This window comes from Gymnoscopelus microlampas, assembly GCF_963454915.1.
Source record: "Gymnoscopelus microlampas genome assembly, chromosome: 13".
NCBI classification, from domain to species: domain Eukaryota; kingdom Metazoa; phylum Chordata; class Actinopteri; order Myctophiformes; family Myctophidae; genus Gymnoscopelus; species Gymnoscopelus microlampas.
Window position 1 is genome coordinate 11,171,808 of NC_139950.1, and position 19,848 is coordinate 11,191,655.

General features: G+C 43.2%; 1 protein-coding gene across 1 annotated transcript in view; it reads left to right on the forward strand.

The window, feature by feature from the left end:
• lrmda (leucine rich melanocyte differentiation associated) overlaps positions 1-19,848 on the forward strand; it is a 410,111-nt gene that overhangs the window by 293,778 nt on the left and 96,485 nt on the right. The window lies entirely within an intron of this gene.

Genomic DNA, 19,848 nt, shown 5'->3' on the forward strand with positions numbered 1-19,848 from the left:
TTTGTAGAATCGCGGCCTCAGGTCTTAATGGGTTAATCCCCCCACCCCCGCCACTGGAAGATGAATCTGGTCTCTGTCATTGGGTAAGACCCCTTCGCCACACAACATCTAATATCATATAAGGTATCGTCACCCGATACAGCGGTGCCACGCAACGGGCAGATGGGAAAGGGCACAACAATGGGCCATCACTTCCCTGGCATTTCTGTCTGCCAACTGGCAAGAGTGTCCATCACTAAGACGTGTTCGTTGGGGGAGAAATCGGAGACGCGGGGCAGAGCCAGCCGCCGCCTCTGCTGCTGCCGCTGCCGCTGCGGCGGCGTCTCAGACTTTCATCACACCTGGGCTAAAAGCACTGGCGAGGAGCAGCCTGTCCTCCTCCTACTCCTCCTCCTCCACCGGCTAGCCGGCCCTCCCTCCCTCCCTCCCTCCGCCCGCGGCTTGCTCATCAGATCGGGCTCACATCCTGTCAGACTCATCCGATTTCAAGACGACTGAGTGCTTTTGTCAGCCAGCATTCCAGACACATCTTTCTTTCTCGTCGGGGGTGGGATGGGGTTGGGGGGGTGCTTTTGAAGATAATGTGTCTTATAATATAGTCCTTAGCTCGTAACAATAGGATCATTGAAAACCACGATGGCTCATCGTGGTATAAGGGCCAGAAAAGTACATGATTCACGATAACGTATCGGGATAGCGATCAAAACAGGAAGTCCCTCGATTTGGAATTTAACCCATTAAGACCTGGAACGCATCTGTATCACTTTTTGATTTGAGCTAAAAAGCATTATTTTACACTTTGGCTATTCAAAAATAGCAGATCTACAAGCTCGTAGCGCGGCACCGAGTGCCGCGCTACGAGCTTGTAGATCTGCTGTTTTAGAAAAATCGTGAAAATGTGTGCAAATCTTTGAATATATATATATCGTTTTTAAAGCGAACATTTTTAACTCAAATCTTTGCCTCTGGGGGTCCCTGCAAAACAAGATCCTTGACATGAAAAAGTTTGAGCACCACTGATATAGAAACATACGTTTTTTTCAGAATACTGTCGGGAATTAGAAGACATTTTGTAGAAATGGCTTCAGTTCTTAAGGGGTTAAAGCAAATAGGATGGACGAAAGAGAGAGACAAATGGAGTGAGATGATGACCAACAACCAACGAGTCCAGAGATACCATCACGGAACCACCGCCCCCCCCACCCCCCATGTTTCAAACTCTCCATCTCGCCTCGTCTCTTCCCCGGACGCCCGCCTCCCTCGTCACAGATGTCATCCTAGATACTGACACCTGTCTGGCCCTCTTCTTCTCTCGTCTTCCCCGTCCTGTCTCCATTCTCCGCATGGGGTTGGAACTGTTTGTTTTAGGGATTTATTTTGTCTTTATCTCGGTGGTGGTGGTGGGTTTGGTGGAGGAAACCCCCGTGGCTCCAGGCCCGACTACAGCCTGACTCGGGGTCTTTCAACGCATCACATAGAAACATGACAGCCCTCCTTCTCTCTCTCTCTCTCTCTGGCTGCTGGGATGAGCTCTTCCTTAAAGGTGTGTCACCGCGGGGAGTCCGAATATGTCTCGGCTCTTCTTCTTCTTCTCTCCCTCCTTCCTTGAAACTTCACTTCCAAAGACGTCAGATCAATACCCGCGCACGTCTCGGCACACTCCGGCGTATTGTAAGCGAACGGTGATGCGCTTTTTAGATAATTCATCCTGCTCAAATCTGAGAGGGCCTGCGTGTTCTGTTGAATGCCAATGAATGTTTGATTCTAAGCATTTTTCCCCATCCAAAGACTTTTGTCAAGTCTTTGGATGCTGTAGTGTAGCCGCTGTTTCACCCATGGTGGCTTCCAGTGCTGTAAAGTAACTTAGTACATTACTTAAGTACAAGTTTGAGGTACTTTTACTTTACTGGAGTGTTTCCAATTGTCTATACTTGTACTTCTACTCCACTACATCTCAGAGGCTTTTACTCCACTACAATTATTTGAAAACTTTAGTTACAAGTTACTTTGCAGATGTAAATTATTACATTATAAAACATACATCAACCACTTTAGTCCTGTTTTATACCGAGGCTATTTGAAAATAGCCGATCTGCAAGCATTTTAGTACTTTAAGTATGTTTTGATACCAATACTTGTGTACTTTTACTCAAGTACATTTTTAATTCCGGACTTTTACTTAACAGAGTATTTCTATATTGCAGTATTGATACTTTTACTTAAGTAAAATATAGAAAGAAAGGGAATCACCACCACGACTGTGATAAAACTACTTTTACAGGAGCCATTTTTACTCTTAATATACTTTACTTTTACTTTAATATAATATTTCCTACAGCACTGTGCCATATCCACGTAACCAGCTCTCATTGGCATGCACTACACAGACACTCTAGCTTGTAATTGTTGCAATGAAATTAGGTCTTAATTCTGGTAAACATGTCTAGTGCAAAGACTATGATTAGGCCTGTAAACGGGAACGATGTGAAATCAGACGCAGACAACTTGTAGCTTGTAATTATGCTGTTTTACTGACACACCATGTAATTATACGTTGCTTACTTTAGCAACGATGTGTTAAACACTAAACCCACTGCAGTCTGTGTGTGTGATAAATATGACTTTAACCCATTAAGACCCGGAACGCATCTGTGTCACTTTTTGATTTGAGCTAAAAAAAAACATTATTTTACACTTTTGGCTATTCAAAAATAGTGAAAATGTGTGCAAATCTTTTAATATATATTGTTTTAAAGCGAACATTTTTAACTCAAATCTTTGCTTCTGGGGGTCCCTGGAACAAGATATTTTGAGATGGGGGTCCGCGGCCAAATACATATCATTTTGGGGGTCCTTCACATGAAAAAGTTTAGAACCACTGATACAGAAACATACGTTTTTTCAAAAAACTCGAAGGATTTAGAAGACATTTTGTAGAATCGGAACCTCAGATTTTAATGGGTTAATGTCCTTGGAAATGCAGTGTAGTTCCGATTGAAGTAAAGTGAGCATTGTTCGTGTGTGTGTGTGTGTGTGCGCGTGTGCGCGTGCATGTGTGTTTACGTAACGTGAAATGTTCTTTTTCTTTTCATATCTAAGCTACAAGCTATCAAAGCCTTAAGACCGTGTCTCGCTTAACAGGGAAAGTGAAGCACTGCATGGAAACTCTTTTAATACGAATAATGCTACTGGGTGGTCTGTACCCACCAAGGCCTACAACACCACGCCCAGGAGTCTCTCTCTCTCTCTCTCTCTCTCTCTCTCTCTCTCTCTCTCTCTTTCACTTGACTGTATTAGCACATCAGATGCCCCGAGGTGTAACAGTAAAACCTTGAGCGCACACACACACACACGCACACGCACACACGCACACGCACACACGCACACGCGCACACGCACACACCCCCTACTAAAGCCAACCAGGTGAGATCGTATCTCCTATTCACACTCCCATCTCTGATAACAACAGACGTGCATGTCAGCGCACATGCGCAGCAAAACACACATACAGTATATATATATATCGCTGCTGCAGTCGGGCAGATCGACCTCTTATCTCCATGTTCTGACGTTTTTTTTTCCTCGCGAATTAATGCCCTATTCGATCTTACAGCAGCGTCGCACAAAAGCATCAAAAGTAGCGGATCTACGAGCTCGAAACGCGGCGCGAATTCGAATCGTGAAAAGTAACAGTTTTGGACACATGAGCTTTCCACCCGACAGAGACGATATGCGCAATTGGACAGCGGTACATCTACGTTGTTGCACACACACACACACACACACACACACACACACACACACACACACACACACACACACACACACACACACACACACACCTTTAAAGAGAGGGAGGGTTGTGCCTCCGGGGGCCACGTCAGTTACCTGCTGACACGCGGTGGCTAGTGATTGATGAGCTTGCCGGCGGGCACACTAGGAGTCGACTTTGTCAGCTTGCTCATAATTTATACATCTTATCTCCGTCAGAAGAAAAGACAGAGTGCAGAGTGGCGTATACGACGCAGATGAAAAACACAACCGCCGCGCGCTTGTTTAGGCAACAGCGGTATAGAGTTGTTGTGCTGCTAGCTGTTAGCCACGGCGCGGAGGCGAAAACACAAGATAGCGATCCGCTAGCGTACGGTTATGCTATACGTAGCGAGTACGCGGCCCACGGGGCCTTCACTCTAACCCCCCAATGACTGTGTGTGTGTGTACGTGTGTCTCTCTCTCCCTCTCCCTCTCTCTCGCTCTCTCTCTCACTCTCTCTCTGTCTGTCAGTCATTCTCGCTCTCTTTCATTCCCTATCTCTTTCTCATGTTTCCCCTCTCTCTCTCTATTTGTCTCTCCCTTTCTCTCCTCTGTCTCGCTCCCCTGTGTCTCTATTACTCTCCGGTGTGACTCTCTCTTTCTCTCTCTCTCTCTCTCTCTCTCTCTCTCTCTCTCTCTCTCTCTCTCTCTCTCTCTCTCTCTCTCTCTCTCTCTGTCTATCTCCTGTCACATTCTTGGGCTTGGACAGGTCCATAGCCTCCCTGCTGAAAGCTTCTGGCTCTTCCTCAGTCCAGTCGCGGGGCGAAGGTCGGGGACCTGAGAGCGAGGCTTGAGTTACAGAATAATTATCCCTGTCAGAGTCGTGTTGAAATCAATGTTCAGCTGCCGTGTGGGGCCCCCACCACTGTTTATTTTGGTACAGCAACCCAAGCACTAACATTATGAATTTCTATAATTCATCTGCCTTACGCGATATTCACTTTCGACTCTCGGCTCTCCGTTGCGTAATTCTCTATAATGAGATTAAGCAAATCTCTGCCCCGCTCACCGTAATTCACCTTTTGATCAGATATGGAAACTGCAGTTTGTTACAATTTAGACATTCCAGCTGTAAACAGTGCCTTTTCTTTATCTTTTTTTCCCCCAACTAATTCAAGCCCATGCAGAAGAAATGGGACCACAGTTGTTGCGCACGGCTCCTCAGTGCTAAATGAATTTGACTGTTCTTGCCATATACACTCAGCGTTTGATATTGTCTCCCCCGAATGTGCAAAGAAAGTTTACAAACCCAAAGAGCTTCACCTTAGCTCTCCTCCTGTTGTTTGTTAGCAATGCTTTGTTCTCCCAAATTGTGATCAGATGCGTTTTAAGTGTGTCAGTTAACCCATTAAGACCGGGAACGCATCTGTGTGTCATTTTTTTATTTCTTTGGGCTATTCAAAAATAGCAGATATACAAGCTCATAGCGCGGCACCGATGCCGCGCTATGAGCTTGTATATCTGCTATTTTTGAAAAATCGTGAAAATTTGTGGCAAAATCTGGGATTATGTATTTTTTAAAGCGAACATTTGTAAAATATTTAGTTCCAGGAACCCACAGAAGCAAATATTTGAGTTACAAATGTCAAAAAAAATAATATTGCACAACTTTTGATGATTTTTCAAAAATGGCAGATCTAAAAACGTGTATATCTGCTATTTTTGAATAGCTCGACGAAATCTAAAAATGACACACAGACGCGCGTTCCCGGTCTTAAGGAGTTAACGACTACACTAGCAGAACAACTTTGATTCCATAACCCCTCTTCCCACTATTGATCCTGCCTCGTAGATAAAAGAGCACTCTCTCTCTCTGAAGCCATGCATTTTTCATCGCGGTATCAATGCACTTCAATTGAAGCCTTTGCATTTGGCCCCGCAGTTAGCTTACAGCTATGCTTATACATGCCGTGTGTTTTGCTCTATTGATTCAGAGGCCACGTACAGTATCTTGCATATCGGAGACGTCAGTCAGTCTCCTGTTATCATTTTGCTCCATCTTTGATCAGGCTGATTGCCGTAACAAAGGATCGGGCATATTAGCCTAATTATGTGTCTGGAAAGAAGAAAGAGCGTCATGCACAGCATTAAGTATTAAAATTAGAACATTTTGGCATATTTCACATTCAATGCTAGAGTTTAAAGCTCCCCTTGAATAATCAGATCGGTGCAGCAAGCACCGAACAGAATTAACATTTAATGTCACTGCCTTTGTTCAAATGTATGCGTACACTGAACCTGTCGGTACCTTTTGAAATCATTTTTCATCATAACTTTAAGGAAGGGGTCATATTCCTATCAAATACCCCCTCAAGTTGGAAAATAAAATGTGAGCATACCGGGCCTGACTTTCTTTTTTCATTAACCCATTAAGACCGGGAACACATACTGTGTCATTTTATGCTTTCTTTGGGCTGTTCAAAAATAGCAGATCTACAAGCTCATAGCGCGTCACCGAGTGCCACGCTACGAGCTTGTAGATCTGCTATTTCTTTTGAAAAACCGTGAAAATGTGTGCAAATCTTTAGTTTGAATGTATATATATACTTTTTTTAAACGAAAGTTTTTAACTCAAATCTTTGCATTTCACAAATGTCTTCTAAATCCTAACAGTTATTTTTTTCCTAAAGTTTTTTCAAATTACATTTTTTACTTGTGTTGCTATATTATCAATGGTTTTCAAGCTTTTTTCATGTAAATATTTTGTTCCAGGGACCCCCAGAAGCAAAGATTTGAGTTAAAAATGTATATAAAAGATTTGTACAAATGTTCACGATTTTTCTAAAAATATAGCAGATCTACAAGCTCATAGCGCTCATAGCGCACTCGGTGCCGCGCTATGAGCTTGTAGATCGGCTATTTTTGAATTGCCAAAGAAATCTTAAAATGACACACATGCTTTCCCTTCCGGGCCTTAAAGGGTTAAATGGCGGCTGGCATTGTGGTGGCTGATGTTTGTCAAAATGTTAAACAACACGTCGGGACACCACGGACAGCGAAATGACAGAGTCCTCCCATTCAAAGAGATTCTAAAAAAAAAAGATGAAAAATCATAGTGCACTGGGGGCAGGAAGGACTAGTCAAGGAGGTGACCATCAGCATCTCGGCGTGGCTTGGCAGGCCTGCCACTGTGTAATTGGAGAGAAAACATATATGGGAGCAAATAACCCCCCTGTCAGGGGCATTAGAGGAGATGCCGTGATGCTTGAGAGAGCCCTGCCAGCGAAGCACAGCCAAGTGGAAGGCAAAAGAATGAGACCCATCAAATGGGGGGGAAAAAAACCTGCTTCGGAGGCAGTTGCACATCCAAATATTCAAGATAATTGTTGACCAATGGCAGGGTACAGCATCCGCGTTCAGTGTTGAAACTTTTCATCGAGAGATTGAGAGAGAGAGAGAGAGAGAGAGAGAGCCCAGATATTTGCCTCTATTGTTGCTTTTGTTGATCATTCGCTGTCACCCACGTGATGTGCGAGCATTTGATGAGTGTGAGTGTGGAGACTGTTGTTAGCTGTGGAAGCGTTCAGCCCGCTGTTTCCACGAGGGGACAACAGAGGACACGACGGCAATATAGTAGCATCAGATATGATAGCCGTATGGTGGCACGTTGTTGCGTCGATAATTATTGATGGTTTTACCAGTGCCTCAGTCAAATGAACACTAAAGTTTGTACTGTGCTCTTCGGGTCACTATAGGGCATTGGTTCCCAAACTCTTGGGAGCTCGAGACCCAAAAGATAAATTGTGTGTTAAAAATGATTGAAAATAGCTGATAAGCTCTGCAACAATAGCTTGTAGGTCTGCTATAAGTTTTCAGATGTTTTATTTTTAGGGGTAATGTCTTTTCTTTTCTTATAATGATACAAATAAATGAAATGTAGGAAAAGCCCGTTTGCACACTAGATCTGCTATTTTAGCCTCTTTTTTGCACACTATCTGCTATTTTAGCTTCTTTTTCTTTTCACATGTTTTTTTTACTATAATGCCATGCCCAAAATAGGGACGCCATGGTTGATATTGGTTAAACGTACTTGAATTATGCAATGGAACACTTTTTTTTTTCCCGACACTTTTCATTTTATGGGTGCTACACAAGTTCCTACTTGTGTTTCCTATTCTTTTCTTTGTTTTGTTTTGTTGGTGTTTTTTCGTTTGTTTGTTGGAGGCACCATAGATGACAGGGAAGAAAAAAATATATGCATTTTATTTTTCCTGTGTCAATTTGAGCAGCATCATACACCGAACCCAACGTAATGCACGTTGTATTGGTGGTTGTAAGTTAGACAATTAATTTATGTTTTTCTTTTTTTATTAGATTTCAAATGACACTAAAGGAATTATTTTGGGCGACGACGGTGTCTTCCAGTTCAGCGCGGAATGCTCCTGGCGACGGCTGTCACTTAAACTGTTTTCTTATTATTATTAATCGGGCATGTTCATCGCGGATACAGATATCAAAATAAACATGAATAATTTAATGACGCTTTGCTTATGCTTTGCTTGGCAATTCCATATCTTCTGCGAGTGCGCGAGTACAGTGAAGTTTTGAGTCGGCGCTCGGCTGGACTTGAAATGTCAAAGGCACATATGATATGTGTCTTTGTGGAGTGTGTGTGTGTGTGTGTGTGTGGGTGGGTGGGGAGGGGTCGAAGAGAGTGTGTGTGGAAAGTAGTATCGTCGCTGACGGGCAGAAACCTTGTATCTCCATATATCAACTTGTGACGTTTTTTTCTCACATTTATGCCCTATTTCATCACACAAGAGTGTCTCGCAAAAGCGGCGAAAGTAGCCGATCTACAAGCTCACAGCGTGTCGCGATGTGACTCGTTGTGAGCTCGTAGATTGGCTATTTTTTTACTAGTCTAATTATATTTCTTTTAAATATTAAAAAAAGGAATGATTTCGGACGTTGTGAGGTTTCCCAACCCGACAGCCCACGATATATAGAATTAGTAGAAATGCTCCCCTTGCTTGGAGAGAATGACAAGTCTTTGTTATTTTGTCTTCTGACTGCTTGGCAGACAGCTATCAGGAAGAAAGAGAAAGTCTGCTGTGCAGCACCACCGAGAGACGGAGAAAAAAAAAAAAAAAAATGTGAGTCAGACTTTTCCCTGGTTCTCCGCCCCCTCCACCCCCCACCCCCCCCCCCACCCCAAAAAATAAGGGAAAAGGATCAAGTTGCTGTCACTGTCACCGAACAAACATAAACTTTTCTGGCACCTAATAAATAGGCAGTGTGGCATTGTTCTCAAAGCCAGACAGGTGTGTCTGCCCGGGCAGATGATGGATTCCATTATTCCGTACGGGAAGCCTGTTGGCTTTCTTGTCATATGTTGTCACACATCTCTCTCTCCTGTGTGTGTGAGAGAGGGAGAGGGAAGGTTTGAAAGATGGCCAAAAGTAATTACACCGCCGTTTCCCCCGCCCCATGCCGTTGCCATGTGTTTCCCTCCTTTGCTCATCATCACTAAAGGTAAAAAAAAAAAAGAGAGAAAGAAAAGAAAATAATTCCGTTACCCGCGGCCATTTATTTCACAGAGGGGAAAAAAAGGGGGAACGCAGACATGTGTGTCGCCGTTCTGCTGCCCTCGTTGCTGTGTTGATTGCGAGCTCATTAACCCATTAAGACCGGGAACGCGTCTGTGTGCCATTTTTAGATTCCTTTGGGCTATTCAAAAATTGCAGATATGCAAGCTCATAGCGCGGCACTCGGTGCCGCGCTATGAGCTTGCATATCTGCAATTTTTTTTAAAATCGTGAAAATATGTGCAAATATTTGAATCTATATATATTTTTAAGTGAACATTTCTAACTCAAATCTTATTGCTTCAGGGGATTCTACAAATGTCTTCTGAATCAGTTTAAAACTGTTTTCTGAAACACTATTGTCGCTATAATATCAGTGGTTCTCAAACTTCTTCATGTCAAGGAGCCCCAAAACTATATGTATTTTGGCTGCGGACCCCCATCTAAAAATATTTTTGTTCCAGGGACCCCCCAGAAGCAAAGATTTGAGTAAAAAACAATTGCTTTAAAAATACATATTCAAATATTTGCACAAAAAAAAAAAAAAAGATTTCCCCCAAAAGCCAAAGTATAAACTATGGATAAAGTGGTTACACAGATGCGTTCCCGGGTCTTAAAGGGATAACCCGTCAGGTTTATTTTGTATTATAATCTTTATGCCTTGGCGTGGCTCTTACGACGAGGCTTTGCTCTGGAAAAGGCCGCAGGGCGATTTCCACTCATCATCATCATCGTCGTCATCATCAGCAGCAGTAGGGCGGAGCAGGAGGCTCTGATCCGGGTCTGCGGGGCGATGATGACACTGTTTGCACCTGAATGGCAGGTATATCAACATGTCCTTGTTAAGCGTATCAAAAGACAAGACAGAGGCACCCTCTGTTCTCCTCTCCAAACCCACTTGGGTTGCTGACAGCGCGCTGATGGATATTATCATTCTTAATGTCAGTAAATAGTTGCCGCCGCACAAGATAAAAGATCTGTTTCCTCTCGGTGCCGGAGAGCTCATTTATCTCTCCACAGCCTGGCCCTGCCTGGCATATGTTATTATGTCTGGAATCTGGAACCGGAAGTAGTCTGACTTCAGTCAGAGAGAGGAGGCGCAGGATGGCTCCTTGCCTCCTCCCCTGCTCTCTCTCTCTCTCGCTCTCTCTCTCTCTCTCTCTCTCTCTCTCTCTCTCTCTCTCTCTCTCTCTCTCTCTTTTCTTGAGTATTTCCATTCTTTTTAAAGAATTTATACTTCTACTCCACTACATCTCAGAGGCAAACATTGTGATTTTTACTCAACTACAATTATGGCAGCTGTAGTTACTACAGATTTAGATTATTGATACAAAATATACATGAACCACTAGAGCCCTGGTTGATGTTTTGGCTATGCAAAAATAGCTGATCTACGAGCTCATATCGCGACGCGTTGTGAGCTTGTAGATCTGCTATTTTCAAACGATTTTTACATTGGTAGCCTACTCTGAGTATATTTTGATCTCAATACTTTTGTACTTTTACTCAAGACATTTTTTTGAATACAGGACTTTTACTTGTAGTAAGTATTTCTACAGGGTGGTATTGCTACTTTTACTTAAGTAAAAAAAAAAAAAAAAGAAATCAGAGTACTTCTTCCTCCACCACCTCTCTCTCTCTCTGGTTATTTTGATTGTGAGTGAGTGAGACTCAGCCGTGAGGAAGAAGATAGAGCTTAAGTCAGTTGTAATATGTTAGGACAACTCTTGATTAGATTCTATCAGAGTGAGGCCTCCGTATGTCTCTCTTGCTCCATCCGCTCTCTGTTATCCCCATCTCGGGAAACACCGGAACTAAGCACCGAACACACTCCATGCAATGAACCACAACAAACAGAGCAAAAGTCCAGCGATGAACCTGTTACCACTTTGTTTAACCCATTAAGACCTGCGGCCGATTCTATACAAATGCCCTCTATATCACTTCGTTCTCAAACGTTTCCGTGCCAAGGACCGCCCCAAAACGATATGCATTTGGAAAAGTTTTGTGCCAGAGACCCCCAGAAGAGAAGATTAGTTGTTCTTCCCTAGGCTGGCGGGGGGAGTGTAGCACCCAGGATCACTTAGATAATTGGCACCGGGTGAAAAAGGGTTACAAAATCGTGGGATAAAAAATAATAAAATAATAATATATAAAAAATATATACTTTCAAGTTTTTTCAAAAATGTAAAAAAAATAGCAGATGTACAAGCTTGCAGCGCGGCACGAAGTGACGAGCTGTGAGCTTGTATATCTGCTATTTTTGAATAGCCAACGCTAAAATCTAAAGTGACCACAGAAGCCTTCCCGGTCGTAATGGGTTTAGACGAGTTCCTTCTATTTTTAACGCCAGGTCTACCCAACAACGTAAGTGTAATTGCACTCGTTTCTTTATTTGCGGCGTAACTCTCGTGCACCGAGGTGTCATGTATTTCTGGGGGACCGTCGCTATCTAATTAGCATGTCTTTGCCGCGGAGGCATCGATGTGAACGCCTGCAGGCGGTAAAGCGGGTCGGTGACAGGACGATGCGCACCGCGGGTCTCGGAGGCGTCACGTTGAAAAGGTTAAGCGCCGACGGTGAACAAGACGAACATGATGTGGGTACACAACCTCCCCCTGAACAACACAATCCATGGCATTTGGGAGGGAGAGGAAAAGAATTCTACAGAACTCAAAGTTCAGTATGTAATTTATATATATAGAGAACCACTTAAACCCATCGTCACACGACAAAATAGCCAATCTATAAGCACGTTGCATCACGACAGTTATGTTAGCTGTTGTTAGCTTGTAGATGTGCTATTTTAGCAATTCTTTGCCATTTTGAAATGTTGTGACTATTTTGGAGCATTTCTGGAAATGTCAGACATCTTTTTTAAACTAGAGGAGCGGCCCGAACATCTAGAGTTCAGGCCCCACACCTACGCCACACTGCCAATCCGATATGCCCATATATGGAGATCCCTGATGTCATCAGGATAATACACAAAGAGAAGACAATGTACCTACAGTACCTGTAGTTATTTACTTTTTTACTAGCTGCCAATACTACTTATTGGCAGCTAGTAAAAAAGTAATTACAAGGCTGTGGTAAAAAGCAGATCGTCTCTGTCGGGTGGAAACTTCATATCTCCAAAACTGTAACTTTTCAGGATTCAAATTCAAAAATAGCTAAAATAGCAGATCAACAAGCTCAAAACGCGCCCCGTTTCGGATCTCCTGCTTTTGATGCTTTTGTGTGACGCTGTAGTATGATCAACTAGGGCTTTAATTTAGGAAAAAACACAAAAGGTTAGAATATGGAGATGAGAGGTTTCTGCCCGACAACAACGATATTATTATATCCCTGTACACTTTGCAGTCTTGCAATGCAAAGACCCCATTTCCACTGGTTCCTTTTATCCCTTACGCCGACCTCGCCGCGCCCCCCACCCCACCCCCCACCCCAGCCCTTTTCCTATACAGATGACAGACGTGGCTGATATGTGGAGAGCCGGTGAGAGATAGGTCATATCTATCGGGGAGAAAACGGGTTTGTCCTCCGCAGGTGCATTGGGCTTCCCCGTCCCCCCCTAGTAGAAACCTTGTACGTCCAGTGATGGAAGAAGTACTCACATTTGTTACTAGTATCAATACTGCAATGTAGAAATACTCTGTTACAAGTAAAAGTCTGGTATTCAAAGGTTACTTGAGTATAAAAGTATCGGCATCAAAACATGCTTAAAATACCAAAAGTAAAAGTACTCATTATGCAGAATGTCCCATTCCCCAAGTTTTAAAATGCATAAAAATATTTTGAAAATAGCCAATCTACAAGCTCACAAGGCACCTCTTTGCGTTGTGAGCTTGTTGATCGGCAATTTTCAAATGACCAAAGTATAAGGCTGAAGTGGTTAATGCATGTTTTTTTAATTAACAATCGAAATCTACAACTAATCGAAATCTATAAGTTTTCAAATAATTGTAGTGGAGTAAAATACAATATTTGCCTCTGAGATGTAGTGGAGTAGAAGTAAAAGTATTGAAAATTGGAAATACTCTAGTAAAGTAAAAACAAAACCTACATTACAATACAACACAAAATTGTACCTAAACACAGTACTTAAGTACATGTACTTACTGTAGTTACTCTACACCACTAAGTACGTCCGAAACTGTTACCTTTCAGGGAATAGAAAATAAAGAACCACATTTACACTATATATTTATCTCAAAAGTAGCAAAAAAAAATAGCCCATCTACAAGCTCACAACGCGTTGCCTCGCTGCACTTTGTGAGCTTGTAGATCGGCTATTTTTGCTACTTTTGCGTGACTCTAGTGTGACAAAGTACGGCATTAATACGGAGAACAAACATGGAGATACAAGGTTTCTCCGCATGCGAGGCAGAATCAAAGGGGGGCGTCTTTCACGTGCAATTAGCCCATTCAAACCGGGAAGGCATCTGTGTTTGGCTAATCAAAAATAGCAGATATACAAGGTCATAGCGCGGCACCGAGTGCCGCGCTATGAGCTTGTAGATCTGCTATTTTTGAAAAATCTTGAAAATGTTCTGCAAATGTTTGAATATATATATATATATATATATATATATATATATATATATATATATATATATATATATATATATATATATATATATATATATATATATATATATTTTTTAAAGGGAACATTTGTAACTCAAATCTTATCGTCTGGGGGGGGGTCCTTGGAACAACATATTTTGAGATGGGGGTCCGGCTACCAAATACATATCATTTTGGGTGGTCCTTGACATGAAAAGGTTTGAGCCACTGATATAGAAACATAAATTTTTTTAAAAACTGTTAGAATTTAGTAGACATGTGTAGAAGCAAAGCCTCCCAGAAGCAAAGATTTGAGTTACAAATGTTTACTTTAAAAAAAATATATATATATATTCAAAGATTTGCTCACATTTTCCCTATTTTTCAAAAAAATAGCAGATTTACAAGCTCATAGCGCGGCACTCGGTGCCGCGCTATGAGCTTGTATATCTGCTATTTTAGCCAAAGAAATCCCAAAAATGATACAGATTCTCTCCCGGTCTAAATGGGTTAGAGCAGAAAATAAAGGTGATGAAGTGTGGGGTACAAAGGCAAGCCAGGGATCACAGGGCTGTAATGAAAGGTGATTAGAAGTAGAAAGGCCCCCAGCCAATGAGCTGTGGAGTGCCGGGGAAATAGACTCATCCTGCTTTCTGCTAGGCCTCTTCTATGCAGGACACGATCAGATGGTATCAAAGCTGATCGTGACAGACAGACACTGGGCTGACAGAGATACATGACTCACAGTTATGCTGGATCAGTGTGTCTGTGTAATAAATGGGCGTGCGTGCGTGCGTGCGTGCGTGCGTGCGTGCGTGCGTGCGTGCGTGCGTGCGTGCGTGCGTGCGTGCGTGCGTGTGTGAGAGAAAGAGAGAGAGAGAGAGAGAATGTATATTCAGTGAGTGACTGACTTGAACATTGATATGGGGTAAGGTTTGAATTTAAATTATGTAGTATGATGTCAGCATTGAAAATGAATTGAAATTTCCCAAGGATACCGTAGTAATGCGGACAGGGTGCCAAAGTGTTTATATATAACCTCTAACCAGTGGTGGAAAAAAGTACTCACATTTTCTACTTAAGTAAAAGTATCAATACTGCAATGTAGAAGTACTCTGTTACAAGTAAAAGTCCGGAATTCAAAATGACTTGAGTAAAAGTACAAAAGTATTGACATAAAAAATATACTTAAAGTACCAAAAGTACCACAATGTTTGAAAATAGCAGATCTACAAGCTCACAACGCGTCGCGATGCGACGCGTTGTGAGCTTGTAGATCGGCTTTTTTCAAATAGCCTATGTATAAAATAGGGCTAAAGTGGTTAATGTATGTTTTATAGTATAATAATTTATATCTGCAAAGTAACTAGTATTAGGTTTTCAAATATTGTAGTGGAGTAAAAGTACAATATTTGCCTCCAGTAAAGTAAAAGTACCTCAAAATGACTTTACTTGAGTAAATATACTTAGTTACACCACTGTCTGTAACTACATGATAATTACCTCACCGTAAAGGTATTTATACTGTCTGTTGGAGCATACAGTAGATATGCGTCATAAACAACCTTCAGCGGGGCGTGTCATATTTTGTCAAACGCTCGAGAACTGCCTTGTTGAGTTCTCTGTGAATTCAAATGACGCGATCTTCATAAATCTCCCCAAATATGTTATGTCATCTTTCAAAAGTTGGCATAAAAGCTATCAAGTCATTTTTTATCATCGGGTTCCTCAGCCAGCATCGCTTCGTCAGGCTTTGCCATCTCATTCCGTCTCTCCATCCTTGCCAGGTTCCTCTCCCCCCCAAAAAAAGGCACACAGGAGAGGAAAAAAAGGGAGAAAAAGAAGGGAGAAAAAAATACGTCCTCCAGCTATAGCTGGCTGGTGAGAAATGGAGTGACGGACATTTGTTTCTCTCCTTCTCTGGCTAAAGTGAAGGAGAAGGAGATTCATTCCCCTGCCTTCCTGTCTGTCTGCCTGCCATAGCCAGGCTGTGAGTGGTTGTCAGGGCTGGGGCTGGTCCAGGGCTTGCTAATGGTGCTGTCTGTCTCAGTCAAAGCCCAAGTCCCTCGGAGACACCAAGCTCCAAACTTTGACTGGAGTTAACCCGTTCAAACCGGGGGAACGCATATGTGTAGCCACTTTATCCATATTGTATTTCACATAGTGTCCTGTAAATCATACCCAGTGTGAAGAGAGTGGTGCCTTTGAATTAGTGTAACTGGTTGCATCCTTGTGTTGCAATCAGCTGCAGCTGTTGAGGCCGTGCTCAAACGGACGGACGGACGGACGGACGGACGGACGGACCTACACACACGGTCAAGTGTAGGAGTGGCTGGCACCACTCAAAAATAGCAGATATACAAGCTCATAGCAGGCACCAAGTGCCGCGCTATGAGCTTGTAGATCTGCTATTTTTGAAAAATCGTGAAAAGTTGTGCAAATCTTTGAATATGTGTTTTTTTAAAGCAAACATTTGTAACTCAAATCTTTGCTTCTGGAGGTCCCTGGAACAAAATATTTTACAAACGTTCGCTGTAAAATATACGTATTCAAAGATTTGCACAAATCTTCACGATCTTTTCAAAAATTGCAGATCTACAAGCTCATAGCGCGGCACTCGGTGCCGCGCTATGAGCTTGTATATCTGCTATTTTTGAATAGCCCCAAAGAAATCTTAAAACGACACAAACGCTTTCCCGGTCTTAATGGTTTAAGCACCTGGTGAGGGGAACAAAGGCCCCATGGGGCTGTCACCGCTGAAAAGGCCGTGCAAGATTAAAGTTTACAGCGTAATAGGATATATTTTTTAAATATGACGGCCGTTCCACCACCGCGCCAACACCAACACCTGGGCCCGTCCTGACTGACGAATGATTGCGTTAATGGCTTCGGGAAAACGAGGCGGTTGGCAAAAAAGGTTGACGTGCCTTGTGAGCGCCCAGTGTACATTTTTCACGTCGTTTACTTTGGTGCTTCTCAAAGTGGGGCCCGGGGACCCCCAGGGGTCCTTTGGGGGGGGCGGGATTCCAGGGGGTCCCCAGCAGCACGAGTTAATACAGTATCAAAATCGGTCTAACCACTTTAACCGTACATGCATCGTCTGTCTGAACATTTTGTAAGGAAATGGACAATTTTGGAATATATATACAAAAATATATTTTTATCCCACGAATTTGTAACCCATTTTTTTCACCCTGTGCCAATTGTCTATGTAATCCTGGGCGCTACACTCCCTCTGCCAGAGCCTAGAGCCGAGCGCATGCCTCCTTCACTGCATGAGAGCTAGCAAGCCACTTCCTATCACCCGACAGGGGGGAGGTTCCCTGGTTAGACGTAACGCGTGGAAGGAACACGTTATTCCAACCAGTTCCTTTCCCCTCCATCAGGCGCCCCGGCTGACCAGGGGGGGGCAGTATAGAGACCAGGATTACTGCATGTTTTTGTGAGGGTATTAACTACCCTAGGAGACACGGGGAGAACATAAACTCCACACAGAGTAGGCCCTTTCACCAACCCCACCTAGGGTATTTAAGAAAAATGTAACAATACAAATCTTGTATTAGGGTCCAAATATTTTCAGGTGGCGGCTCCGCGGCCAAATACGTATTTATTCGGTGGTCCTTGACATGGAAACGTTTGAGAATCACTGGTTCACTTGAATCTGCTTTTGTGTCTATATATTCTTAAACGTTGGCCGGCTTGGGGTATTGATTGCCGTGCCAAAACGGAGCCTCATCCCGCCCCCATCTCAAAAAACGGTGACACCCGAGGGAGGATCCCAGGGGTCTTCCACTAAACAAACAAACACTAATTCAATGCCTCAGTGACACACAAAGGCACATTCAAACACTCGCGACCTAATAACATCCTTGTCAAGCATCTGCTGCTTAAATGGGGTTATTTGGCACCCGAACAACAAGTTGCAGTTCAGGCCCCATTTGAATTGTCAGCTAGACACTTACAGGCAGGCTCTGTCTGGGAATGAGTGCGGCTTAGCAGAAGGGTGGCCGCGGGGGGCGTGATGTGCCGGCGGGTGGGGGGTGGTGGGGGGGTGGAGGATTCGAGGGGATGTCCGGGGAGTTTTAACCCATTAAGACCTGGAACGCATCTGTATCATTTTTTGATTTGAGCTAAAAAAGCATTATTTTACATTCTGGCTATTGAAAAATAGCAGATATACAAGCTCATAGCGCGGCACCGAGTGCCGCGCTACGAGCTTGTACAGTATATCTGCTATTTTTGAAAAATCTTGAACAGGTGTGCACTTTAGAGCGAACATTTTTAACTCAAATCTTTGCATTGGGGGGTCCCTGGAACAAAATATTTTGAGATGGGGGTCGGCGGCCAAATACATATCATTTTGGGGGTTCTTGAAATGAAAAGGTTTGAGAACCACTGATATACCACTGATACAGAAAACTGTTGGAATTTAAAAGACATTTGTAGAATCGGCTTCAGGGTCTTAACGGGTTAAGAGCAGCACTATTACAGGATGTCAGAAAATGTGCTTAATTGGAAATGATTAGGGCCCTCGTAAAAGCCGATCAGCTCAGGGTTTTTAGGAGAAAAGCGTAATTGTTCCTGCATAATCCCGGCCCGCCCGCCGCTGGTCTTTCATCTGGATGAAGAGATCAAACAAAACCTCCCCCCCCCAAAAAAAGAGGGAAAAAAGCAGGGATTTGTATAGAGGCCAGACCTCCCTGTGCCAGAGTCACTGAGCTCAGCGCTTCAGCTTTCTAACGTCCGGGACTCCTTTTCAAATACACTTCCTCTCAGTTGCTTACTCACTCACTCACTCGCTATTTCTTTCATTCTTTCTTCCTCCCTGCCTTTGCTTCTCACTGACGACTGTTGTTCCTTCTTTTCACAGTCGGCAGGTACCCCTCCCTGCCTGATTTACACTTAGTCGTGCACCGTAAAATAGCCGATCTACAAGCTGACGATGCGTCGCGCTGTCTGTCAGCGCGACGCATCGCCAGCTTGTCGATCGGCTACTTTCGGTGCGTGACGCCCCCCCCCGCAAGCAGCCAAGTAAAACTAAGGCAGTGGTGGAAAGTAACTAAGTACGTTTACTTACTGTACTTAAGTACAATTTTGAGGTATTTGTACTTTACTTGAGTATTTCCAATTTCCAAAACTTTGACTTCTACTCCACTACATCTCAGAGGCAAATGTTGTACTTCACTCCACTACAATTATTTGAAAACTTTAGTTACTTTGCAGATAGAAATGATTACATTATAAAACATACATTAACCACTTTAGTCCTATTCTATACCTAGGCTATTTGAAAATAGCAGATCTACAAGCTCACAACGCGTCGCATCGCGACGCGTTGTGAGCTTGTAGATCTGCTATTTTCAAACATTTCAGTACTTTTACTTTTGGTACTTTAAGTACATTTTGATACCAATACTTGTACTTTTACTCGACTTGTAACAGAGTACTTCCACATTGCAGTATCGATACTTTTACTTAAGCAAAACACTTTTTTCCACCATTGAACTCAGTCTTATACGAGGTCACGTCCGTGGCCTTCCACCGCCGCGGTTCTTTTTTTTACGGTTTGCCCGTTGTTTTGGCGAGCGTCTGGCCATATCACGGCGACTGCCATACAACCGCGTTTACAGACGGTATAACACTAGAAGAAAACAAATGAAACAGATGAAATGAAAAGCTAGAGGGATGAAATGGAGTCAAAGGGGAGAGAGAGAGATATTCACTATACAGAGAGAGAGAGGAAGGAGTCAGCTGTGAGCTGAGTGGGCATGGATTGGGGGGGGGGAGGGTGGGGGCTGATGCATGCCCTCATGCCCTCTCTTTGAAGCGAGCCACAGGCTGTATGTCCAGGCCCCTCAGAGAGGGGGGGGGGGGGGTGTCTACATCCATCCCCTAAAGGTTGTGCTGAAAGGCAGGTATAGTTCTATCAAACAAGAGAGAG